This window comes from Gallus gallus, chromosome 2 (genome assembly GCF_016699485.2).
Source record: "Gallus gallus isolate bGalGal1 chromosome 2, bGalGal1.mat.broiler.GRCg7b, whole genome shotgun sequence".
Classification (NCBI taxonomy): domain Eukaryota; kingdom Metazoa; phylum Chordata; class Aves; order Galliformes; family Phasianidae; genus Gallus; species Gallus gallus.
Window position 1 is genome coordinate 142,864,498 of NC_052533.1, and position 25,767 is coordinate 142,890,264.

Consider the following 25,767-nt stretch of genomic DNA (forward strand, 5'->3'; position numbering starts at 1 on the left):
TCTATAAAGAGGAAGAGAGAAAATCAGAGAAAACCAATTGAAAATGTAGAATATCAAAGTGCTTAAGGATTTCACCACATGCTTCTCGTGTATGAGGCCTTTACTTCAGCAGAGATTTCACTCTGGGTTTTCCAGTCTGCTGTAGCACTCTATATATCTCAGATCTTGTTGAAATAAGAACTTTCACAGAGTAAAGGTAAAATTCTTTCATTTCACCCAGATGTAGATTGGATTTTTTTTATTTGATGGATGAGAGAAGAGTTTACAGCCCTACTGTAATTGTAGATGTTTATCCTGAGAAAATTATGTTTAAAGTTGATCATTATTGGAAGCCAATTTTTTGTTAGCTGGGGCAATTTATAAAGTACTCTTTTTTCCTCGAGGGTCCCTAAGTTTCATTAAATTCAAATACCAAAATGCAACAGTTCTCCTTCTTTGAGTTAATCTCAGCCTCCAACATCAATGCACCTTAGAAACTATTTTCTGAAAAATGGTTGGAAAACTTCAAGCACAATAGGAGGTTGACTCAGAACATTTTTTTCTTCCTCATCCTTTTTCTCAGCTGCCTGTAAAAGCTTCATCTTAACCATATTTAGTAATCAGGAAATGCAGGTAGTAACCCATCTACTTATCAATGAACAGTTCTAATGACACATTTACTTGGACATTCAAGCTTCCTCTTGAATCTCAGCTGCTTGTTGATTATTATTTGTTAAAATAAATGATTTTGTTTAGCACTGAAAAAGTAAACATTTTATTCTAACACCAGCCACTTGGGTAACAGTCCTGAAATAATGTGTATTTCATTATAGTGATGACTTATTACACACAAGCACTCTCCTGTCTTCTTAGCTGTTGATTTAGAGCAGTATAACACTTCTATAGCATATAATGTAGCCCAGAGAGGTGGTGTACCACCCATTCACAAAGACATTGAAGATCAGGATGGACAGGGCTCTGAGCAATCTGATGTAGCTGTAGGTGTCCCTGTTCCTTGCAGAGGAGTTGGGCTAGATGGCCTTTAAGGGTTCCTTCCAACTCAAAAGATTCTATGATTCTATAATAAATTGGTCTGGACTATGAGAAATGCTTTGTTATAAAGTCATTCCTAGCTATATAAACGCTGAATTGGCATGTATTAAAGATGTTCCTCAGATTAGTTTCCCGGAAAAGATCTTTCCCATCAAAGCAGAATCAGTACTTTCTTTTTAAAGCCTCATAAAACTTTTAGATAAATATAGGGTACCATAATCAATATCTTAGCATGATTTATTGGAGAAGGAAGTTTTCCTCTAAGTTCTGACTGTAAACTCAGTATTGTAAAACATTTAGTACAGCAATTCATCTCGTGAATATTTTAAAGAGTATTAATGATGCTGAAAAGTCAAGTGGCAGTGAATCACCTGTATTAGAAAGAAGTAGTTTTAGAACTTTATTAGTGGAAGTGATCCAAACATATCTAAGACCTTTATCCCTTTATTCTCCAATAAGTGAATTCCTATTTTCTTGGTCTCCCTTTTTTCCTTTTTTTTTTTTTTTTTTTTTAAATACAGAAAAGTACATTGGAGATATTAGGCGATCCCACAGTTACATGGGGTCATAATACTTCAAATGTGTTTCTCTCTTCATTTAAATTACAGTTTTTGAAGTAAATAGCAGGACTGAGTAAAAAAAAAAAAAAAAAAAAAAAGGAGAGAAGAGAAAAGTTTGATGTTAGTTACTGTTTGATGAGGTTGCTAGAATTATGAAGCAAAAAAAGTTCTTTGCAATGGAGGTGGCATTTTGTAGATAAACCCTTTGGCTAGTTCTCAAGCACATGCAATCATTTCCTCCACTTGCTTATCTAGAGGAAGAAATCACTGGAATGTAAACAGTTCTTTTTAAGTACAGAAATGTTCAGGAAGAACCAGATGAGCTTCGATGATGACAATCCTGAGAAACAGTAGAATGGTATTATTATTTTAGTTGTTCTCTGAAAAGCATCAGATTAGAATGACATAAATACATGATCACTTACCACATATAGGAATATATATGAAAATAACCCTACAGTTCTCTAATCACCAGAGAAATGTATTCAACATTTCTGGACAAACAACCATGTTTCCATTCTTCAGTGCAAGGAAAAGAAATATCGACAATTCCTATGCTTCACGAAGTTCTGCTTCTCCATGTCAGTTGGTCCAATGCCATTCTTCTGCAAAAAAATTGATCAGATGAACAAAATTACTCAGACAATGCAGTTTGGATCATTCTGGGAAGAATTAGCCTTCTTGCAAATGAACAGAGGAGATAAAGGAAGAATACAGTCAAACTCATAAAATCAGAAATATTTGTGAAACTCACCCCCTATCTACCTCAGTCATCTGGCTATGCAAGGCTCAACGGGGTATCCACAAGAGATCTCAGTTGCCCCAGTTGCTTTTGTTTTTATTTTACACTTGATAGGCACTATGCTTAGGATCTGAGGACCCTGAAATAATAAATAAATAAATAAATAAATAAATAAATAAATAAATAAATAAAGGAGTTCAAAGTTACTTGATCCACTAGCCTCAGAGACAATTATCATGCTTAAAACATACATTTTCTACCTAATATAAGAAAAGTATGAGATATGTATTACTAAATTTAACTCAATAAATGAGATATGCATTAACTGCAGAAAACTAATACTTTGCAGTGTATACAAAGCTGAAACAGATGTTAGGCAATGTAAGCATATTTGAGGTAATTTATGTTAGAAAAAAAGAAGGCAGTCAAAAGCACATCTTTACCCTGTACAAAGTATACATCAAAATTCATTAAAAGTTATCAAGAAATAATAACGTAGACACAAAATTATGTTCCGTGGTCAGTTCATATTTCACTTCTTTTTGTTTTTCATTTGATGGTGGCACCTTTGTGTCAGCATTTTCAGCCTTTTTCATCACCATACTCACTTGATCTGACAGAAGATCTCACATCATGCTGTTTTCCAGGTTATATGTGCCATGGCCTGCAAGTGCTTTGGCACCCACTCACCAGGCAAATCAGAGACCTTTTTTACCCTCATCAGAGCTTTTTTCTCCTTCCATGGGCCCATATTTTATTTAGTGAAAACTTGAGGTATAAGGAAAATATAGGACAAAGATGTGTCTCAGTCTTAACACAGAGACAGAAGAGATATGATTCATTTCTACATCAGAGACCTCACATGTACATCACTCCTGTATGAGAATGCTGACACATAACCAAAGAATCTCAGACATCTGTTATATCCAGTGGGCAAAGAGATTTGATTCCACTGCCTATATGTCTACCTGGAGATGGTAAGTTTGACGAAGAATCTGTAGGAGACACAAATGATTCTGAAGCAGCATCTGCAGGACAGGTGGGTTATATCAAAATGGCACCATATGACTAATGTTAGGTAATTGAATATCACAACTAGTTAGTGAAGACTGGAGCACAATGAATCCCCCTCTAATATAAACGTCTCCATTCAGTAAATCATTATCCAGACTTCAGTGATTGATCAGACTCCTTTTAATTATAGCAGAAAGCAGTACAGCAGATGTGGATGCTTCACCTTAAATGGCTCGATCTCTCACTGAATCACACTGTTTATACCAAGAATGACCTGAGAGCATGAGAGCTTTGTAGAAAAAGCACAAACGACATTCATACTATCCAAAAGCTTACCTCCATAGCACAGTTCAGTGACCTGAATGAATGCATGTATCAGCTCTAAAGAAACTCCCTCTGGGGAGAAGTGGTAGGATAATCATAGTAGTATTTGCTCTTCCATGGTTTATATGTCAAGTTTCTCATTCAGATCTTGTTCAGGTACTCCTTCTCAACATTGTACTATAGCTTTCTGATATATTCTGAATACCTTTCAGAAGTGTGTTAAGTGATGTAGCTAACATCTGTCACATGGAATTTGTCTTGTGTTCTCCACTCCCCAAGGGAGGAATTATGTATGCAGTATAGCATTTTGTTTTACTTAAGAATTTGTCCTTGCTGTTTACATAAAAAGGATGCTGGTATGAAGTGGCTGTTAGATGAAGTCCCCTTGCTTAGAATTCTGAGATCTGATATTTTGCCCTATTTGGAGTCGGCATGAAAAGCTGCCTTTCTACTCAACCATTTGTAAATCACTCTCCATTTGGGTCGTGTCACGCCCCACCAATGTAGGGAGGAAGGACTGATCAAGTGCATAAATATCCTAGGTTAGCCAAAGGTGAATCATCATTCAAGGTCTCTATATAAGAGGGAAAAACACCAGGTTTAGTAGCAGGTTTCTATAAAACATTCATCCTGTATGCTTTGTCACTCCCACAGTTATATCTATGTACCTATAAACTGTTCGGTTTTATAGGAAATTCAAGTAAACTCAGTGTTACTTAACAGCTTTGAGGAAAAGAAAGAAAAAGAGAGAAACAGAGATCAAAAGAGAGGAATCACCAGTCCTGGTTCCAGCATCAGATCTCCCACTGGGGGTATTTCTAATGGCATACAACGAAAAAAGAAAGCAGCAGAAGCAACAAGGGTGGGGCTGGACCCCCAGACTCTTCTGACAGTATTAAGAAGAAAGGGAAGGGATGGCCCCCTCCTAGCCCCTGTTGATAGTTGTAATTGGCTTTAGTTCCAGGCTTGGTTCAGACACCGGACACCAGCCAAATCAAAGGAGGTGAACCAGTCACAGTTTGATACACGATCTCTCACTTGTTTTGAAGACTTCTCTGCAAAAATGTATATTCAAAGTAAGACCGTTGTTTCTGATTTTTATTCTGCTATTAGTAAGTAAAATATAAGGCAGTATCAATAAAACTGGAAGCAGACAAAAAAAAAAAAATGTAACCTACATATTTACATGATGGAAAATACAGTACATTTGTTCTCACCCATTCTGACATACTTTAAACTCATTTTACCATAGATCTAAATTAATCTGAATTTAGTTACGTTCTATGTTCCCTTCCGGAAAACCAAGTCCATATAACTTGTTGTTGAATCCTGCATCTAACCTAATAGATCTTTGTTTATGATTATTTGCAGAAATATACTGGAAAGAATAAGGTTCCAATTTCTACCAACTTAAACGTTCAAAGAATTTCTTCCTTTGTATCTATCTGTTCAGCATATTTTGTTGTTGTTGTTGTTGTTGTTTTTGTTCCCTGAGCACTCCAAAGAAATAATTTCCCACTAATCTACTGCAGCAACCTCCTCTATTTGTAGTGAGGATAGCTTGAGATAAGTGAAAGCAAAGTTGGTGGTTGTATCTCTGCATATGAGTCATGGATATTTATAATATAGTTTTCTGAAATTGTAATTCTGTCCTTTAGAATTGAGATGACATTTGAAAAATAACAATAATGAAATTCTCCCACCTCCACACTTATTTGGATTCCAGACAAAACTTTCGATTTGTACAGCTCAAATTCAAATATAAATCTGACCCCATCAGCTCTGGGGCATTTGATTTTATTATTTATTTTTTTTCATTTTAGCATTCATAACTGACTGTGTAACTGAATGTAGGCAAACAAATAGTTACACAGGTTAACTTCAGTTCTCTATACTGAAGTTGTCTCTACCTTTTAACCTCCCTAAATTGAGAAGGGATGAAAATAAACTCAAGGTCTTCTGCCTACACTTCTCAGCATAATGGATCCTCCCCCATGTTCATTTAGTTCATCCCCACTATAAAAATGACTTTTTCAATCAAAGCATTGTACTCCTTCCAAAGACATTAAGCCAAATGACAGAACATGAGCTCAGATGACAAGGACAAGCTTGCTCAGCACAAGGTAAGGGGAGTTTCTACAATGAGTGATTGAAAATTAATACATATAGAACTTCACCCAAGGACTTCCAGCAAATTGTACCTATGAAGAACTTGATTTTGGGTCAGGATAGAAGAAAAATTAGTTAGTGAATAAGAATTCTCTACTACTTCTTTTGTTGTTTTGTTTTGTTTTGGAGGGTGAGTGGTTTCTTTTTCTTCTTTGCCTGCTTTGCATAAATACTTCTGCATATGTTTTACAAATTTAAACTTTCATGTGATCAAAGCCCTGATTAACCTCAAAAATGATAATGAAAAACTGAGCTCACTCTATAACAAAGAGAGGGGAACTGGGCATCTCAGCATGATATTGACAGCATACAAGAAAGAGAATGGGTGGCTTAATAAAACTAAAAACACCTGAAATAAAGACTCACAATTCAATTCCACTTCTTGAAATCAGATGTCTAATTTAGGTTTTAGTACATGGAGCAAGGATTTCTAACTTTTAAGTATACAGCCAGGAGTTTACATCATTTGTCAGTAAAATTAATTACCTACGTTATAGGTTCATACAAACCCAAGGAAGCTGAACTGGCATCTATCACATTTCAGAAGAGTATGGTTCTGCAAAGCTGGAGTAGAGCATCTTTGAACTCTTTCTACTAAAGCCTTGCTAATATCCATAAACAAAGACAAAGCTCCTGGGCAACTGAGGCAATGAAGAAAAAGGAACCCATCTCTGTGTCCTTGTGACTAGGGCATTACATAGGCATGAAGAGCAATCTGTATTTCTATTTCCAACAAAGAATATTGGAAAGAATTTGTAGTCTAAACTAGAAAAGCTGGAGCTATATCTTTAAAGCACTTTTTAAAATGAAATTTAACTATTCCGCAGAGCCAGTGCAAGGTTTATGAACCACTTTTATTCTTTTATTCTAGGGTCTGTATTCTTGACTACCAATCCCTGCATTTTTTGAATGTGGTACTTCTTGTTATATACCCTGAAGGAAGAAATAACAACAAAAACCTAAGCAGATTTCTGACATGATAAACCACAATAAGGTTTCTGAGAGCCATTAGAGACTATTATGCCAATCAGTTCTCAAGGAACACTTTTATATACCTAGTCTGATAATGAGTAACTTACATTCTAACAAAACTCAGTCCAGGTATTGAAACCCCAACAGACCTGATGTTTCTGTTGAAATAAATGCAGTATATATATATATGGGGGGGGGGGGGAATTACCTTAATTCAGGATAAATTATTTAAATATTGGATATGATTCCTTCTTTCCATTCAAGAATAAGTGTTCAGAGTACTTCAAGGGGTAATTGTAATGCTGTTTTGTACCTCATCACTGAGTAATCTAAAAAAAAAAAAAAAAATCACTTTGTAGCATTATAGAAACATCATTTAACCCCGAGAAAGCAGGAATTTTACTCAAAGTCAGTCTTACTCTTTTTTTTCCAGTTCAGCCTGATTGCAAATACACCTTTCTCACACTGTTCTGTATCACATATATTTGAGAAAGCATCATCTATCTGTTGCTTGTTCAGCTCTGTATGCAGAGCAGCTATCCAAGCTTGAGACTGAACTTCCTCCTAGAACTCAACATGTACTACCTGCTTGGCAACACAGTATCTTTTTGCAAGGTAATCACATCCTCAGGTTAGAAAAGAAAGAGTTAGACAATTAGAAAGGAACAGAACAGAAAAGCTGGAAGGGACCTTGAAATATCACTTGCCTGTTTTTAGGGCTAACAAAAAGTTGAAGTACAATATTGAGGGTTTTTTTTCAAATGCCTCATGAACAGTGACAAGCATGGGGCATCAACCTCGCCTGCAGGAGACCTGTTCCTGTGTTTGACCACTCATACAGTAGATAAATTTTTCCTAATATCCAGTTTAATCTCACCTGGAGCAGCTTTGTGCTATTCCCACGCATCTTATAATTGGTTCTCACACAGCAGAGACCAGCACCTCCCTCTCCACTTTCCCTCTTCAGAAAGCTGCAGAGAGCAATGAGGTCACCTCTCAACCCCGTTTTCACCAAACTAGACAACACAAGCGCCCTCAATCTCTCCAAACAGGACATGCCTTCCAGCCTTTTATCAGCTTGGTTGCCCTCCTCTGGATACTTTCAAATAACTTAAGATCCTTTTTACATTGTAGAGCCCAGAACTGCACACATTAGTCAAGTTGAGGCCAAAACAACTAAATGCAAAGAATAGGTGGGAGAATCACCCCTTCTTGACTGACTGTATACAATGTCTTTCACACACTTCAAAATACAGTTTGCCCTCCTAGTTTCTACTGCACACTGCTGGCTCATGTTGAGCATGCAGTCACCAGTATCCCCATATCCCTTTCTTTAACTTCTCTTCTCCCAGTCTGTACCCATGTCTGCACATTATCTGTACCTCTGTCATTAGTCTGTTCGACATTTTGAGATGAAGTGGGAAACCGAATTTCCTACAGCTCTCCCTCATCCAAAATAATTTTAAAAAAGGTTGTTTAATGTTAACATCTGCAGAATAAAAGTATCCATTTATTGCTGTGTTATGTATCAAAATACTTCCATATAATTAGAAATAAAGACAATAACAAATAATATATTCTAAGCTCTAGTTATTTCTTTCTATCACCACATTTTCCTTTTATTGCTTTTTTTTCTGAAGAATTTTTACATTTGAAAAGCTTTTTTCTCATCTTTGAAGGTGAATTGGAAAGCCCTCTGTGAAATGGAATTAAATTTTCTTTAGTGGTTTACTTCTGTCATTATTATCTTCCAAACAGCAGGTGTAAACAAATCATGTTGAATAAAAAGTCAGAAGCATCTAATTTCTACTGTTTTTCATTCAAGCTGAGTGTCAGAATTCCTCAATACTTGGTTCAATATTTAACGGAAAAAATAAATTTATGTTTCTAAGAAAGAAATATGATAAACTTTGCAACTACATTTATCATGAAACTTCCAGCAAAGATCATTTTCAATCAGTGTCTTCACATTATCTCCCTTTCCATTCTGATTATGAGATGTTTAAATTTAACATAAATTCTCCCTCTCCTAAAATTAGATCATATTCAGATAACAGCAGCTTGTACCTTGTATTTAGCATTATCTTCCAGAATATTGCTCTCTGCATATTCAAGAATACTTGTTTCAGATTTGTGAATGCACTGCAGGAAGATCTCATTTTTGACATGGTCACATCCTCCTACATCTGCTATTTACTCAGTTCTAGACAAATTATAGTCATCAGTGTTCCGACATCTCCATCACATCGTCAAACATTGCTGCTTATTTCTATAAACCCAAGAAGAGTATGTTGTTTTTTTTTTTTTTGATAAAAACTGTAAAATGGTTGTCTGGTTTTTGTTGTTGCTGTTGTTTGTTTGTCTGTTTCTTTCTTTCTTTCTTTTTCGTCGACATATTTTTCAAATGCTCCTGATTCATTTCCCACAGAAATCAGATTCCTGGATCATTCTGTCTCCTTGCATTTCTCTGCATTTTCAAATATAAGTTCACAGAGTGTTAGTTGTTTTCAACTCAATTTAACACAAGGCTAATGATCTCAAACACAAACTAGGCTTCTATGGTATTTTTCTGAAATAAATAACTAAATAGAAAGAAAAAAAAAAAAAAAAAGCCTCTTACCTTGTTGGGTAATAGTACAAATGGTTCAGAAGATACAGATCTATAAGAAGTGGTCACCAGTACCCTAGTTGTGGATGATGAAATCTCACACAATTAGTGAGTACATTGATTAAAATACTGCTAAATAGAGCTACAATATATTGGAAGTCACTAAAAGTGTGAGAACAACTTCAGCTGCTCAGAGCTAGGTAGTGTTCATGGCCATGACCTACTTGTTAAACCATTCTAAGTCCAGCAGGACCTCATTGTAATTTGACTATGACATGCTGGCTTGCATTACACAGAGCTAGATTACCTGTCTGAATATCTCTGACCATCACTGGCAACACGCTTGGAGTCCAATAATTCTCTCATGATACTCCTTGTCACAGTTCACTCGCATTCACAGCAGACAATACCTATTAAAAATTTTCTCTGTATAAGTCAGACTTAGTGAGAATGGATAAGATCACCCAGGACTCCTTCTGTTCATGCTCAGTGTCTCTTTGCCCAGTGTTGCAAGCACAGATTTTCTCTTCTGCCTTTTTTTTTTTTTTTTTTTTTTTTTTTTTTTCTGGAAATGGCAAGTTTTCACTTTAAATTAAGGCTATCAGCTACACACAGCATTTGCAGCAATTAAAATGTAAGAGGCAGTGAACCCCATCACTTCATAAAAGCAACTGCTGACAGCCGTGTTTTCCCCTTCATCTACTCCCTCAAGAGGTCTTAGGTGTTGCTTCAATTTTCTGCATGAATTATAAATGAGGGAAGACATCACTACATCAATTTTCCCCCAGCAGCACAAAATGTAATGTTGAGTGTTATTCTATCTCCTTTAAATTGTATTAGATCAATTTCTTCCTTTTGTGTGTTAGTTGTGGTAGCTTCAACTGTTTTATATTTCATTTCCTTCCTCTTGTAACAAGGAAAATGATTGTTACCAGGACCCACAAACTTCTTGTCATACCCTCACAATCCCCCTTACTCATCACACACCACAGCAATTCTAACGGCTACTTCAGTACACAGCTGAATCAACTGCGAAAAATGATTAATATTTTCACTACCTAATGAATACCAAAACGTTTCTCTTTCTGTCTTCACCGCATTGGAGAAGGCAAGCTTCTTGGACAGAGGTAGAGCCAGCAACAGGAAGCATTTTGTGCAGTGTTGAAAGTATGGAAACTTTCCTCTGTCCTTACTCATCCACTTGAAAAAGTCTCCCTTCTGCACTTCCATGCTTAGCAAAACCTGGTTCCACCTGATTCTATTCTGTCTTGAGAAATGACAGTAAATTACAAGCACAGTGGTTTCAAAGAACCCACAAATCAATTCATTCATTTCCCTGGCTGACTGTGAACAGCTGGAAATGAAGATCTACAAAGTATGTGCAATCACAGTGCAATGACAGCACTTTTTTATGTATGCAAACAAGATGATTGATTATATATGGACAAAGAAGCTTCCTTGTAAACAAACTAATCACAGGTTTTAACCATGTTGCAATCTTCAAAGGCACAACCTATGAATCAAAACATTCAGTGGTGTCTCATGATCTAGCTTCTTTTCTCTCAATTTCAGTCATCAAAGATTTGCAAGGACATACATTACCTTACGTAACTTGAGACCCTGATTCCATCCCTCTATTTGGATCTGTCTCTTTTAAAGCAGACATTTTTTTCCTGAGCTACAGAAAAGCAGTTGAGGTTGGCAATGTATGGGAAAAGGGTGACACTTTGTGGTAGTATGGGAGAACTAAGGTCCCTTCATATATTTGTATTTCATTACTTTTATCTGTCTTCCTGATATCATAAATCTTTTAATTTGGGGGAAAAAAAAAAAAAAAAAAAAAAAAAAAGGATGGACCTTGACCATAGTTGTATATAGTTATTTCCAAAAAAGCAAAATAAAAAGAACAAATTTGAGGACATTCTTGTGAAATCATATCTAAACAAATTCTCTTAAAGTTTGCTGTGTTTTGTTCATTTATTTTTTTTAAAAAGTTCATCACATTCTATTCGGGCATACTAGCAAAACTGAACATAAGATATTTCAGGGATGATTACGGGCCTCCTAAAACCGAGTTAACTGTCGTTCTTTCAACAGAATTGTATCTCCTAAATATAGTCTTGGAGCTCAGCCATCCCTACCAGATCTTTCAGATCCTTTAACTTGAAAATAAAATTAATGGAAGGTTCAGTCAGTGCAAAGAACTTTGTCCACAGCCCGTATTTGCTAAAACACACAAATGACTAAGCCCAGATTTACCTGTGGAACAGTGGAGATAGAATGTCTGAAGCTGCTTTAAAGATCAGTGTACAATACAGTGAAAATAATGAAGGTTGAAGAAAATGATCAATTCTTTACTGAGAAAATCAAATTTTATAGTCCCATCATGACTGCATTTGGGCTGACTTTTATTCTGCGTTTGTAGGAGGGGTAATAGAAAATATCAATGGTGTGGAAAGGAAGAACATTTAAGAGAGATGAGCCTTTAAATTCCTTGCAGTCTGGCTGCACACATCCACTTTTGATCAGGTCAATGCACTAAATGCTGTCTCCATGTATAAAGGTGCCCGTAGGTAGTCTCTCCCTTTTGGTAGTAAATAAATACTTTGATGAGTCTTACCCAACCTCACTCTGTAAGATGATCTTCTTCTTGGAATGATAAAGTCACATACACTAAATAGTAACTGATATTTCAGTGCGTGTAGCTCTGTAGTTCCTTGGGCAACTGGTAGGACCACTTGACTTACTTATGGTGCAGCTTTATTTCATGCCCTAACCGTGTTACATGGAAATCCCATTTAGCCCAAGTGACAGCACAATCTTTTCTTTTATATATATATATATATATATACAAAAAAAAAAAAAAAAAAGTTGGAGTCAGAGGCACTGTTAAAGAGAGAGCACTCATATTAAATTGATTTTTATGGATCTGTTCCTTCCAGGAATAATACTTCACACTTCTTTTCTTCGCAACACCCATGAAATTAGTGGCATAGTAAGTCCATTCTGCAAGGAGAAAAACTTGGGTGCAGTGTGGTTTAAAATTCATTTACAATTCATTCAGAAAGAAGAGAAAGTCGCTGGGAATCCTCACTTTAAGAGCTCTCTATTAGCAGACTGTTAACTTTTGACTGGGAAAAAAAAACAAAAAAAACAAAAAAAAAAACATTCCCATATCAAGAACCAAATGGGGTCATTGTAGCTAACAATCAGGCTCCAGGAAGATAAGTTATACAGAACACTGAGTCAAGGAGAGAAACTGTCACCCCCAGCACCGCTCTGTATACATTTCCGTGGAGGTGTTGTTAATATTTCTGAGGAAAAACAAAACAAAAGAAAACAAAAACAGCAAAAGGGATGTTGGGTGCCATTCAAGCAAGCTAATTTAAGAATTTGCTTTAGTATGCTGGTTGCCTAATTTCCCAGTGCTCTCCCTGTTGTCAGTGCAGAGGGGAAGGTCCCAAGAGAGAGTCATTCCAAGATGTAATGGTTTTATGATTTTTGGTTATCAGTATTCCACATCATAACATCATGCAGTGTACTGGGAGTTAAAGAGCAAATGCTCTAGTTCTGGATACTTGTCCGGAAGAGAAGAACTACGTTCCCCAGAAGACTGTTCGAGTACTATTATCATTCCTGCTCAGGGGAACAGATATAAGGCCTGTAGGTCACCTGACCAGAGACTTCTTCTCATCTCATCGTGCTTGTTTTGGATCATCTCGCTGCTGCTCTCGACTGCATGCAAGGCTTCGGTATTAGTGTAAGGCCTTTAGCTCTCGGACAATCCTCCTCTCAATTATATTTGATTTTATTAACAATTATATTGAATTAGATTGTATTATGGTGTGTTATTGTGCATTCTAATACTATATTTAGTAAATTAGTTTGTTTCTCCTCAGATCGCTGCCGCTGTTTTTTTTTAATTATTTTTTTTTTTTTTTTTTTTCTGGGGGTCCCCTGTTTCCAGAGGCATGGGTTTTTCTAAAAAAAATCCCTCTGCCCCACTAGTCATGGAACTGGGCCGGACCAGCCTGTAAACCATCGACACAAGATCCCAGGATTACGTCTGTTTTTAATTCAGTAGTTGTCTGTGTTGAAATACAGGAACATTTGATCTAGGAATCTAAGTGCATGAATGGCTCCAGGCTCTGAGTGTCTGTTTCCCAGAGGGGTTTAAGAGACCATTTAGTTCACCTCTTTGCCCTGAGGCATGATTAGTTATACAGCTACTTCATTACTGACGAAGGCTTTTCCAATCTTGTTTAAAGACTTCCAGTGATGGAGACCTCACAGTGCTATATTGGAAAGATTTTCTTGTGATGTGATTCATCTTAGAACCTCAGATGCTTATATTTAGGTGTCCATAGTGCAGACATGTCTAGTTATGAGCACAGTGTCTATGCTCCCACTGCACTTGGAGGGGGAACAGTTCATTTTCTTTTTATTTATTAAGAAACAGTTCAGTCTTTCCACAGCTTTCTAGGCTCTTATTTAGTCTTCCCAAGTTTGTTGGTGTTATTTTTTATTAATCTTTAACTATTGCACATTAGTAGATCCAGAAGATTATATTCTGTTCCTCCTTACACTTGCTAGACCTGAAATAAGTTAGAACTAATTAATAAACTTTATAGCAAATATGAGTGCTACTCAAAAAAGTAGTGCTTCCTATTTTGTCAGCTCACAACATCAGAGGCAGATGTTGGTAGTATGGCAGTAGAATTTGAACCTTCCTGCCAATATTCCATTACATTTTGTTGCCATGTGACAGATGGCAGCAGAGGGGCAGTCTGACAAAATGGCATCTGACATGGAATTGCATATGAAGCAATGGTGTGTAGTTGAATTCCTCCATGCAGAAAAAAATGACACCCATTGACATTCATTGACATTTGCTGAATGTTTATGGAGATCAGACAGAGGATGTGAGTGCAATGAGGTGCTGAGTGGTGCATTTCAGCAGTGGTGACAATGACAGTAGGTCACCTCCACTGGTGCAGATTTATACAAGCACAACATACAGGCACTTATTCATTGTTGGTGAAAATTCATAGCTAGTGGTGGTGACTGTGTTGCAAAATAGTGTTTTTTAGCTGAGAGTTTGCTCAATTAAATGGTGTTCTTGTGCTCTTTGTATCTGTTGTAGTTTCCATGGAAACAAATGAGCAGCATTACTTTCAGAGCAACCTATGCATTTACTACTTTCACAATGGAAAATTCTTACTTATACTTGTGTCATGGTTTTGTTATTGGTATTCACATCATAACATCATGAACAGTACGGGTACTTAAAGAGTTAATACTCCAATTCCGTGGATAGACAACCTTCCAGATACCTGCTTCTCAAAAGAGAAGAACTGCGTATCCCAGAGGACTTCACGGTCAGAGAAGGAAGATACATCACAGAAGTCACGGGATCTGGTTGGGTTTTTTTGTTGTTGTTGTTGTTTTTTTCAGCGCACGCTCTTTCTCTTCACTCACTGCCAGGGAGAGGGGTGGGTGTGCTTCCAAGCTGTGTGCCTTCATCAAGTAGGCCTTTCAGTTTCAGAACCTCTCTCTCTCTCTCTCTATCTATCTATCTATCTCATTTCACTTGATTTATTACCCTTACTTTCAATTAAATTGTATTATATTGTGTTATCTCTGCATTCCAATATCATAGTTAGTAAAATAAGTTTTCCTCCTTAGATCGTTGCCACTGCTCCGTTCTTTTTTTTTGGGGGGGGGGAGCCAGGGGGCACACAGGCCTACTGCCCCCCTGTCACAGGCATAGATTTATCTAGATAACTCCATGACAGATTTTGGTGGAGAACATGAGCAAGTCACTATATTCTCTAATTCCCAGATTACTGTTGTAGCAGGCGCCTTGCGAGGATATGGGATGTATGGGACAGGCTTCTCCCTAAGCATAGTGAGACGGTGCTATCGTGCTGACCTTGATGCAGAGAAAACAAGAAAAGGGGAAAGATGTGAAGGAATGAGGAAGCAGCCAAATAAGGCACAATGTTATCTAGTGCGAACCAATCAGGGTGGAACATGACAGCAGGGTTGTTTAGGTAAAAATATATAAGCTGTGTTTAGTAGTGATTAAACGCCATTTTGCTGCTCATCGTATTGGCATGCGTCCGCAGTCATTTGGTCCTGACCAGGTAATTGGCCAGCTCGCGCTAGGGCTAACACAGGTTGCTAACATCATAGTTGCTGAAAGCAACAGATTACCTTTCTACACATCTGCTCCAGTCACAGCAGATATCACATTATACTTGTACAACTGACTATTCCTTCTAAAGGCAAAGTCTTACATCTGTCCCTACTTGCTGAATTTGATGTGCTTTTTTATTTTTTTTTTAATTAATTTTATTTTGCCAATTTTCAAGATTCCTTTTAATTCTAATCATACTAACTAATGTATATGTTATCTCTCTTCGGTTCATATGATCTGCAGAAGGAAAAAATGTACCCTTTAATTAATCATTTATATATTTGATATACGTACTGACAGATTTCTGCAAAGATTCCAAATACATCTTTATGTTTTGAAATCTATAGGTATTTTATTAGAATGACTACCTAATTCAGCCCATAATTCATTATTTCATTCCTTGTTCATTTGAATCTGATGAGAGCATGCACCAAACTAGTCTAAAATTGTTTTCTTTTTTCCTTGTTACTTTCATCCTCTTATCCAGGTCTGTCTTAGAAGAAAATTATTATGGTCTGATGTAATTATGTAATTTGTTCTTGCTGATTGCGACTGGTTCAATTCTTCAATATTCAAAGTAGAGATAATTGCTAAAAATGTGAGATTATTTTTACTGGAAATTTATCAGACCTTCGTAATTGCTTCTTTATTTCTACTTTCCTTTAAAAGCAGAAATCGCAGAAATCTCATGCTTTTGTATTAATATTTTCAGACATCTGCTAGTTGTTGACCTTTTACAGGGAAACTTAAGAGCGACATTAACTTGAGTATCAGATCAAGATTCTTTTCCATGATGTTTCCTTTATTATTCAAAGAATGATTTCTTGTTACTCCTGATGTCTCTTACATATCGAACTTCACATTGCTTTATATATTTCTGTCTACATGTCCATGCTATTTTTTATTTATATTGATCTCTATTAATATAAGTTCTTTTCCTTGTTTCTTTTTGTATCTGAGTTCTATTTTTAAACACCCAGTTGCTTATTAAAATACCATCATTTGTGTGCATTGGAATTCTTTGCTTATGTACCTGTTTTAAATTTTCTTAAGGAACTTTTGAGTCTCCTTTTGTCCTTCTCCCGTCAATTTGCCTTTTTTGGAAATTTATTTAGAAATTATGGGACAATGTTAATCATAGAAAATCTTGCTGTACAATGCAGTTTATTTCCCCTCTTCTTTCTGATTTTTCTTTTATTCTGAATGGTCTTCGGTAATTATCTATTAATAGTGCAGTCACACATGACTACTTCAATTAAATCTTAGTCCTTCAGTAAATCTTTCAAATCTTTGTTCACCTTCTCATGTCAATATTCAAATATCCAGAGAATTTTCAGCACAACAATTTTCTTCTTGTCCCTGATGCTGTAAAGATCTTACAAATAAGTCTATCCTCATCTTCTATGAAGTAAATTGTGCTCTAACCACAGAGCTCATTAAAAATATCTGTGTAGAGGAAGAAAGCACTAGTTTCCCCCTGGTAACACCATGTCTGCACCTTCATACTCTGTCTTTTGCATGACTCTTGACCACTGGTAAGGGAACTGCACCGTCTCAAATCAACAGTAATTCTGTTCCACACAGCACTATTTCCACAGAACAATTCATGTTCATGATTTTGATAACATCAGTAGGACATCAAGCCTCAGTGACCTATCTCAGACTCAGGATCTTGGATTTTCCAGTTCTGGAAGATAATGGGTCTTTTTGAAATCCATAATAAATGTTATGAGCCATAGCTTTGTGTCTTGTTGAAGATGTTTGCTCTGAACCTCACATTTAGGAAAGAATTAAGCTTTTTCTGCAGTTGGTGTGGGAACTCAGTCTTCACCTTAGAATGAGATATATAATAATCCAGCAAGAAAAATAAATAAAACTAACAGATTCCTGTAAATTTAATGTGCTGACATTGCTCAGAAGAGTTCTACCAGGACAAGAAACAAGAGAAGGAAGTCAACTGAAGTATAAGACAAGATCTTTTTCCACCAGGAGAGGGAAAGGACTATTGTAGCCTGGAGCCAGAAGCTGCCATGGAAAATACAGATTCAGAAAACTAAGGGTTCCTTTTAGCTGCTGCCATCTAAGCAACTTATGCCATTTGAGATGGTTAGGAAGGATGTCCCTCCTAACCTCCAGATGCTGCTTCAGGAGACTATATATCTGGCATAGATCCTGCTATTGACACAGTGTGAATGCCTCAGGTAGCCCAGGTCATCTAAGATAACATTAGATACCCAAACATTGGTAGCATCTGAATTGGACACAAAGTATGCGGAGCAGCCTTGTCACTTTCCAAATTTCTTTTTGTTCTTCTGCTTGTATCTTTATATCTATCTTTTGGAGCAGCTCCAGAGGAGGGCCTTTTGATTGTCTCTGTGACTCTCCGCTGGACTCACTCCAACAGCTCCTCACCTTTCACATACTAGGAGCCCCAGACCTGGACACATTACCTCCAAAGGGACCACATGAGGGCAGAGTAGAGGGGAACAATCATCACCCTGCTGGCCACCCCTCTTTTAATGCAGCCCAGGATACTGTTCACCTTCTGGGCAGCAATTACACACTTCTGGCTCATGTCCAGCTTTTCTCTCCTTTCTTGCAGTGAGCACTGTGACGACAATGAAGACATCTTTTCTTCATATTATAGCTGTAAGTAGTGCAACCTAATTGGTAGCCTAAGCAGCAGTACTGACAGTAATCAGACTAATCAGTCATTACATATAAATAGAGTTGAATGAGCATCTCAGAACAAAGGAAGGAAGGAAGGAAGGAAGGAAGGAAGGAAGGAAGGAAGGAAGGAAGGAAGGAAGGAAGGAAGGAAGGAAGGAAGGAAGGAAGAAGAAAAAGAAAAAAGAAAAAAGAAAAAAAGAAAAAAAAAAAGAAAAAAGGGATCATTAGTTGCTAAATGGAACATATCCAGAGTGAAAATCATTTAAAGGCTTAATTATCAAGAAGTGACATATCCTGACTCTAAGAAATTTAGATCAGTTTGCATATTATTGTAAAAAACTAGAGCAGATTTTGATGGGTTTAGTCACTGCTCCCAAATCATCATTAAATGCATGTAAACTTCCATCCCTGTAGTTCTCTACAGTTTCGAGTAGATAGCATTGTAATCATGCTGTATTTTGACTCCTTGTGCATATTCTGTTAACTGTTTTACTTTCTAAAACTCTCTCTTCCTATAGTGTAAAAGAAAGCATCTTCAGAGCAAACACATGGAAAACTACTACATTTGACACTTTTTCCCAACGTATTGCCTTCCTCTGTGCCCTGTTTCTTTCTTTCAGCCAGCAAGCTAAATATAACCCAATTGTATATCACTGTATAACTCTGCAAGAGTCCTTCATACTCTGCCTGGCCTACATCCTTCTGATTTTCTGTGGCACTTAATTCTCTGTCTGTTTAACTTGTGAGGCCTGAGCCTTTTAGGAAGTTGCTCCCTAGATAGCAGACCTCCAAGGAGCATTCAGGTGTCAGAAGAAACCTTTGCTGCCAGTTCTGAGTAACCTCATACTTCTCTTCCTCATTCAGAAAGAGGCTGATTCTGCTGGCACCAGAAGCCTTCCCCCCTCCTGTGTTGCACCGAGGCCTTCAGATGGATACACAAACTTCTCACTGTCAGATCCCATAACTCACATCTGTCAAATCCCATGCACAGAGCACAAAGTTCATATAATTGACTTCCTCCTCACGATCCCTTGTTGCTCCACCAGTAGCTCATACATTAATAGAGCATGGCAGTGTGGCCTCTTTCCTGTTCCATATGTCATTATCTTTGCAGCTGAATCACAAATCCAGATCAAGACACTGTCTTCAAACCAAATCTGGGTAGAATAGATGACATAGTAGCAGTCCAAGATTCATAAGTAGGTTATTGTTATCTGTTCTCCTCAGCCCTAGCCAGACACGTGATTTGTTTTGTGAACCATAGCCAGAATAAGTTAAACCACAGCTATACAGCATGAATTGAGTATGTGCTATTTAGGCACTGAGTGCCAATGAGTGCCCAGCCAGCTCTGAAAAACATCAAAAAACCCTGACCTAATGTATGGAAAACAAACAAACAAACAAAAAAGAAATTAAACACAGAATCACAGAACTGCATGGGTTAGAGGAACCTTTGGAAATCAGTAAGTCTGACCTTCCTGGTAATGCAGGCTCCCTAGAGTAGTTTGCAACACAAAACAAGCAAACAAAAACAAAAACAACAAAACAATCAGGATTGTTTAGTCTGGAGAAGAGGAGGCTCAGGGGAGACTTCATTGCACTCCACAACTTTCTGAAGGGATGTTGTGATGAGGAGTGGTTTGGCCTCTTCTCCCATGCAACAAAGAGGACCCAAGGAAATGGTCAGAAGTTGTACCGGAGGAGATTTAGATTAGACATAAGAAAAAACTTTTTTTCTCAGAGAGTGGTCTGCCACTGGAATGGCCTGCCCAGGGAGGTGGTGGAGTTGCTGTCCCTGGCAGTGTTCAAGAGGCGTCTGGATGAGGAGCTATGAGATATGGGTTAGTAGATTGTGGTATTAATGGTAATGGGAGGACAGTTGGACTAGATGATCTTGTAGGTCCTTTCCAACATTGTGATTCTAAGATTCTATGATTCTATGAAAAACAAATACTGTTTCCTTGTTTCCTTGATTAGCCTTTTGGCTACTGGTCTCATCTTTTTCTTTATAAATTCTATTTAGAACAGGAAGAATCTTGCTCTTGTTTGCTATAGGATGAAATCTGATTTTCCACGTTATGGTTACTCTGTGTGAATTTCCTAGCTGATGCACCACACAGAGAGATACACATAGGGGAAAAAAAAAAAAAAACAACACACAAAACTCAGAAGTAATAGAGAAATAGAATATGATTTAAGAACATATCAAAAGCATTATCCTGTAAATAAATAAGTCATTCACTGCAAAAGGAAAACAAACATCTGAGGAATGAACATCATTAAAAAAAAAAAAAAAAGTTTTTAGAAACATAAACCAAAGAAATATCTGTCTCCTTCGACCAAACCTAATAATTGTATCCTTCTCTTTCTCCCCAGGTTCCCAAATTGGCTTTTAAAATCTCAGTCAGAGCCCTAACAGTGCAATGGTAAACTAAAGCATCCACTCACTTCCACCCAATTACCTCTGAATTATTTCTCTATAGAAGTGGAGCTACAAAATTCTCAGTTTTGGAGGCTGCTGGATACTGACTCTGGTGCAATAGTTGACACATTTATATTGTTGTAGTGTGTCTCACAAAACATAAAAGTTTGCCTAAAGAGGTGGAAATCATCACAGCTCTCTCTGATAGTGTTGTTTAACTCTATTTGGTATGTGCTTGTACAGAACAAATGCTTTAAATACATTTTGATTAAATGTGCTTAGTGCATTGTGCCATTTTTTCTGTGTTCTTCTTACCTATATTTATCATAGACCTTTTAGTTTTCCTAACCATTATTTCACATTTTTTTATCTGGAATCTGAATGCCACCAAATGTGTTCTTTGTCTTTCAGCTTGCATCAGTACCTTCATGACATCTAGTAAAGGACACTCCATAAGAAGTTTACTAGAAATAAGACTGTTTCTGTAGAATCATGCACATGGTATCTGCTGAGGGATAAACTCAGAAATGGACATGGAACAAGAAATATTCAAGCTGGATATAAAGACAAAGCTTCTCATTTTAAGGACAATGAGATATCAGAAAAGTCTGCCCAGACAAGTCATGCAGTTTCTTTCCCAGTAGGTTCTCAAGATCAGAGAGGATAAAAATGAAAACCTGGCCCACTTCTCACAGCTGACCCTGGTTTGTACAGGAGGTAGACTATGTATTTCCATGAAGTCTCTTCCAAGCTCATGTGATGGTACAAATAAGGACCTTTAAACCCAGGGACTATCCTCAGAGTTCCTTTTCTTGCCCCTGTATATGGCCCATGAGGATAAAGTGTTGCCTTCATCTTAAATTATTAATTATTTTTAATTCCCACTCTGTGGGAAATCTCTGTATGTTTCTGTTGGAGGCTGATGCGCATGATGATTTGCAAGTACCTGTATAGGACTGTATCCAAGCATGATGCTGGTACAGAAGCTTTTAAATATCTCTGCATTTCATACAGTCACCTGTAAATATGAAAAAAAAAAAAAAATCCTTTCCTTCAGTTTTACACACTGACATTCTTCACACAGGCTGTTTTCCCTTACTTTTTTGTATAGCATAGAGAACACTGAGACTCCCCAGTCCTGCCTGGGTGCTCCAGGCAGGTGCTTTAGCATCCACAGCCAGAAACCAGGGGTAGAAAGAGGTATCTGAATCATGTTCATAGAAAAAGTAGAAATCATTAATGTGTTCCACAAGTCTTTTCCTCCTACCTGTCTTTTCCTGTTATATTATCACATTCCTGGTGAAAAAAGATTTTAGAAAATCGGAACAGTAGTACCAGATGGATAGCTGCTAATTTTGTTTAGATTCTACAGTTGTAAGTGCTACAGGAAAAAAAAAATGTAGGTGGATATATAGACAGGTAGAGGACAGGATGACCTACATCAGCCTATTATCATCAACCACTAAACAGATCATTATAGCTTCCAAAACGTCTTCTAAAATTCAGCCTTTATTTTTATATTTGGTTAAATACATATCCTGACATTAACATAAGTGCATGTTAATCCTAGATTATGTAATACTGTCACTTCATTGTGATAAACCAGGATTGTACTCATATACACAAATACAAACGTCCATGTGTATTACTGTATTTTTGATGTCTGTTTTAGTTTGTAGTTTTACATATAGGATAAAAGAATATCATTGATTTTCCCTATTCAGGGTTGAAAGTTAAATAGGTCATAGAGTTCTGTGACCTAAAAATGACATCAGTTATCATCAGAATCAGAAATCTGATGTGAAAAATGATGCTTTAATGTAACTCCAGAACCAGACCCTTTTTTAGGATATTGTAGACACTCTCAACAGTTTTTTTCTCCTGGCTCTGAATATCTCACTGCATCCTCTTAACACTTCACTTTGCATCACCCACCAGAACATGGATGATACCTCTTTCTTCTTCCTTGCTTATTTCTGGATGACCTTTCATTTCTCTCTCTCTGTGAATTAAAACTCCTTGGAATTCCTACTGTTTGTTGTTGTTGTTGTTGCTGTCTGTTTGTTTGTTTGTTCGTTTGTTTTCAGGGGGTATTTTGTTTTCTTTTGTTTCCATTTTGAAAAAATAGTCTTTAGCAGGCATTTGGGCATTAATAGAAACCCTTCATTTCTCTTTAATGTAAACTTTAAGAAAAGATTAATCACACAGTTATTTTTTTCAAGTAGATGTGAGTTCCAGCATTTACAACTTCAACTACAAAATATTTCCCTTCTCACTGAGTTATGGCAATTCATTGCATATAACATCACTAACATGGAACTGAGCAGGTTCCTAAGACATTTATTTATCTTATTATTATTATTATTATTTATTTATTATTTTAAGGTTTTTGCAGTGTTTAATGAACCACTTTAAAACTTCCAGAAATGATGTTTATTAGATAGATGAGCATAAGCTGGAAAGGTAAACTCCACATCTAATTGGGGATCAGCATATCAGCACTGTTAATTTACATCCCCGTGGCACAAAGCCTTCCATTTCTGCAGAGATAATTAGAATACTGTTTGCTACTGCATTAGGTAGATAAATCCAAATTGTTTCACATTAAAAACAGACTGTAGCCTTTTCTCTACATATGTGTTCCTTGGAGTAACAAGTACTGCTGATCTGTCACCTGTATGTAAGTGAAACTTCTCAGAGTGCAGTTTAATAGATTTCATACACAATTCTCTTCTAAAATTAAGTATATTCTTTCTGAACTCAAGTAATCTAATATCTTGCTTCTTTGGCCTACATAAGATGTATGCTGTTTTGTGCATCCTGTAGAAGAGCCAAAGCGTGTGGTTAGTGCTTAATTAATATGCTTCTGTTGTACTCTCATTTGCACTTCAGTTGAAATCTCCAGGTGCTGGAGATAAGTGGATCCATGAAACCAATTGCAGAACAACCAGCAAAATACTGACATGCTACTCTATATAGGATACTGCGAGTTAAAAGCTCTTGTCACTCAACACTTGAAAAATAAAGATGTGTTGTGGATAATGACAGATGAAAAGAGGTAAAGAGAAGAGGAGGGAGAAAGGAATTTGGGATGAAGGAATTTAGTTTGTCAAAACACCGTGGGCTTTCTTTTGTTCAACATGTTTTTACTTGGAATAAAATAATATCCTGAACCTTTAAGCACCAATAAAATATTTTTCATTAAGATTGTAGTACCTTAGCCAAACAGAAATATGACTATCCTTTGATATATGCAATAGGCTAAAGCTTTTCTTTTATACTATAATTCAATTATTTTGCAAGGCTTTAATTCATTTGTCAGTTGTCTTGGCTTTGGTAAGATAGAGTTAATTTTCTTCCTAGTGTCTGGTATGATGAACTGTTTTGGATTTAGGAGGAAAACAATGTTGATAACAGACTGATGTTTTAGTTGTTTTAGTTGTTTATGAGCAGGGCATAGAATCAGTTAAAAACTTTCAGCTTCTCACGCTGACCTTTCAGAGAGGAGCTTTGTGTGTACTAGAAGCTGGGATGGGACAGAACCAGAAGAAACTGACCGAAACTGGCCCAAAGGATATCCCATACCATATGGTTTCACACTGAAAAATAAAATTGGCAGAGTTGGCTGGGGATGCTGCCATTTCTTGGGGACTGACTGGGCACTGGTCAATGGATGGTGAGCAATTGCTCTGTGCATCACTTGTTTTTTTTTTTCTATTTTGTTCTTCTTATTATATTTCTCTTCTTTTTCTGTCCTATTAAATTGTCTTTATCTGAAAAGTTTTACTTTTTTCCATTTCTCTTTCCCATCTTACTGGGTGGTGGAGTGAGCGAACAGCTGTGTGGTTCTGAGCAGTCCACTGAGTTAAACCACAAGAATAAAAGGGTTTAATGAGTTCAGGATATTTGGTGCATTTTTTCTCTTTCCCTAAGAAACGATTTCATTAATATTCATTTCTGTTTTTATAATTGCAAAAACATACAGCAGACTCAGAAATGAGCCAAGCTTTCTTTATACTGAAGAAGCAGAGGAAAGAATAGACTAGATTATAACACACTTGGCCATCACTGCTATGAACTTCATAGTGAATAAAACAACAATAATAACAGAAGAAGTAGAATAAAAGGAAGAAGATATTCAGATAGTCAGACCCCAAGTTTTATTTAGATCTGAGACACTGTACTAATAAGATAGCTGAATTTGAGGAATTAGGATACAGCTTTTTTATAATTCTTGTTAGTATTGGTAGCACGGTTATGGATGTAATTCTCAATTCCTATTCAGTTCATAGTAACTGAAAATGAAACTAGAAGGTCTGCTCCAGGTTTGAACCAAATAAACACTTACTCATAATGGAGTTACAAGTGACAAGTTATGAATGGTTATTTGGAAATATCTGCAGATGTTCCTCAGATGGAGGAAAATGCATTCATCATAAGAGTCAGAGTCATTCAGGCTGGAAACGGCCTCAGGAGATCTCCAGTCCAACCTCCTTCTCAGGACAGAAGGATTCAACATAGAATTCACTGTGTTCAGAACTTTATCCATTTCTATCTTGAAAATCTCCAAGGTTGAAGACTGCACAGCAACCCTGGGCACGCTGGTCTACTTATTGTCCTTCTTACTCTTTATCAGTCTACAAATAGAAGCTCTTATGTTTATTATCACGGCCTAACATTATTATTCAGTGGTATGCAGGCTATGTACTCTCCAAGCTGGAGAGCTCTTCTCACAGGGCAACAGTTTCAGTTTCAGAGGATCTTGGTGTTGGCCTTCTGTTGTACTTGTTCCAGTTATCAATATCTGTGGGGGCAATGAATCTCTTGGGTGCCTCCTTTGCCAAGCAGTTCTGCCTTGAACATACCCTACCTCACAGATTTCATTGCCAAATTGTGACCAATATTTTCTAGTGAACCGAGCACACATACTTCTTTCTCCTCCTTAAATCCTATTCAGCTATTTAGCATGTAATATGATTTCTACCTCAGTCCTCTCAAAGGAGACAGAGAAGACCCAAGCTAGTTGCCTATATGCAGTCATAGTGTGATATTGAA

The 25,767-nt window shown here is 36.9% G+C and overlaps 1 long non-coding RNA gene across 1 annotated transcript in view; it reads left to right on the forward strand.

Annotated features, from left to right (window-relative positions):
- Positions 1–5,764: 5,764 nt before the first annotated feature.
- The window catches only part of LOC124417755, a 101,712-nt gene continuing 81,709 nt past the window's right edge, over positions 5,765–25,767 (forward strand). Inside the window, exon 1 of the long non-coding RNA XR_006938551.1 lies at positions 5,765–5,795. This is a non-coding gene — a long non-coding RNA (uncharacterized LOC124417755). The remainder of the gene's footprint in view (positions 5,796–25,767) is intronic.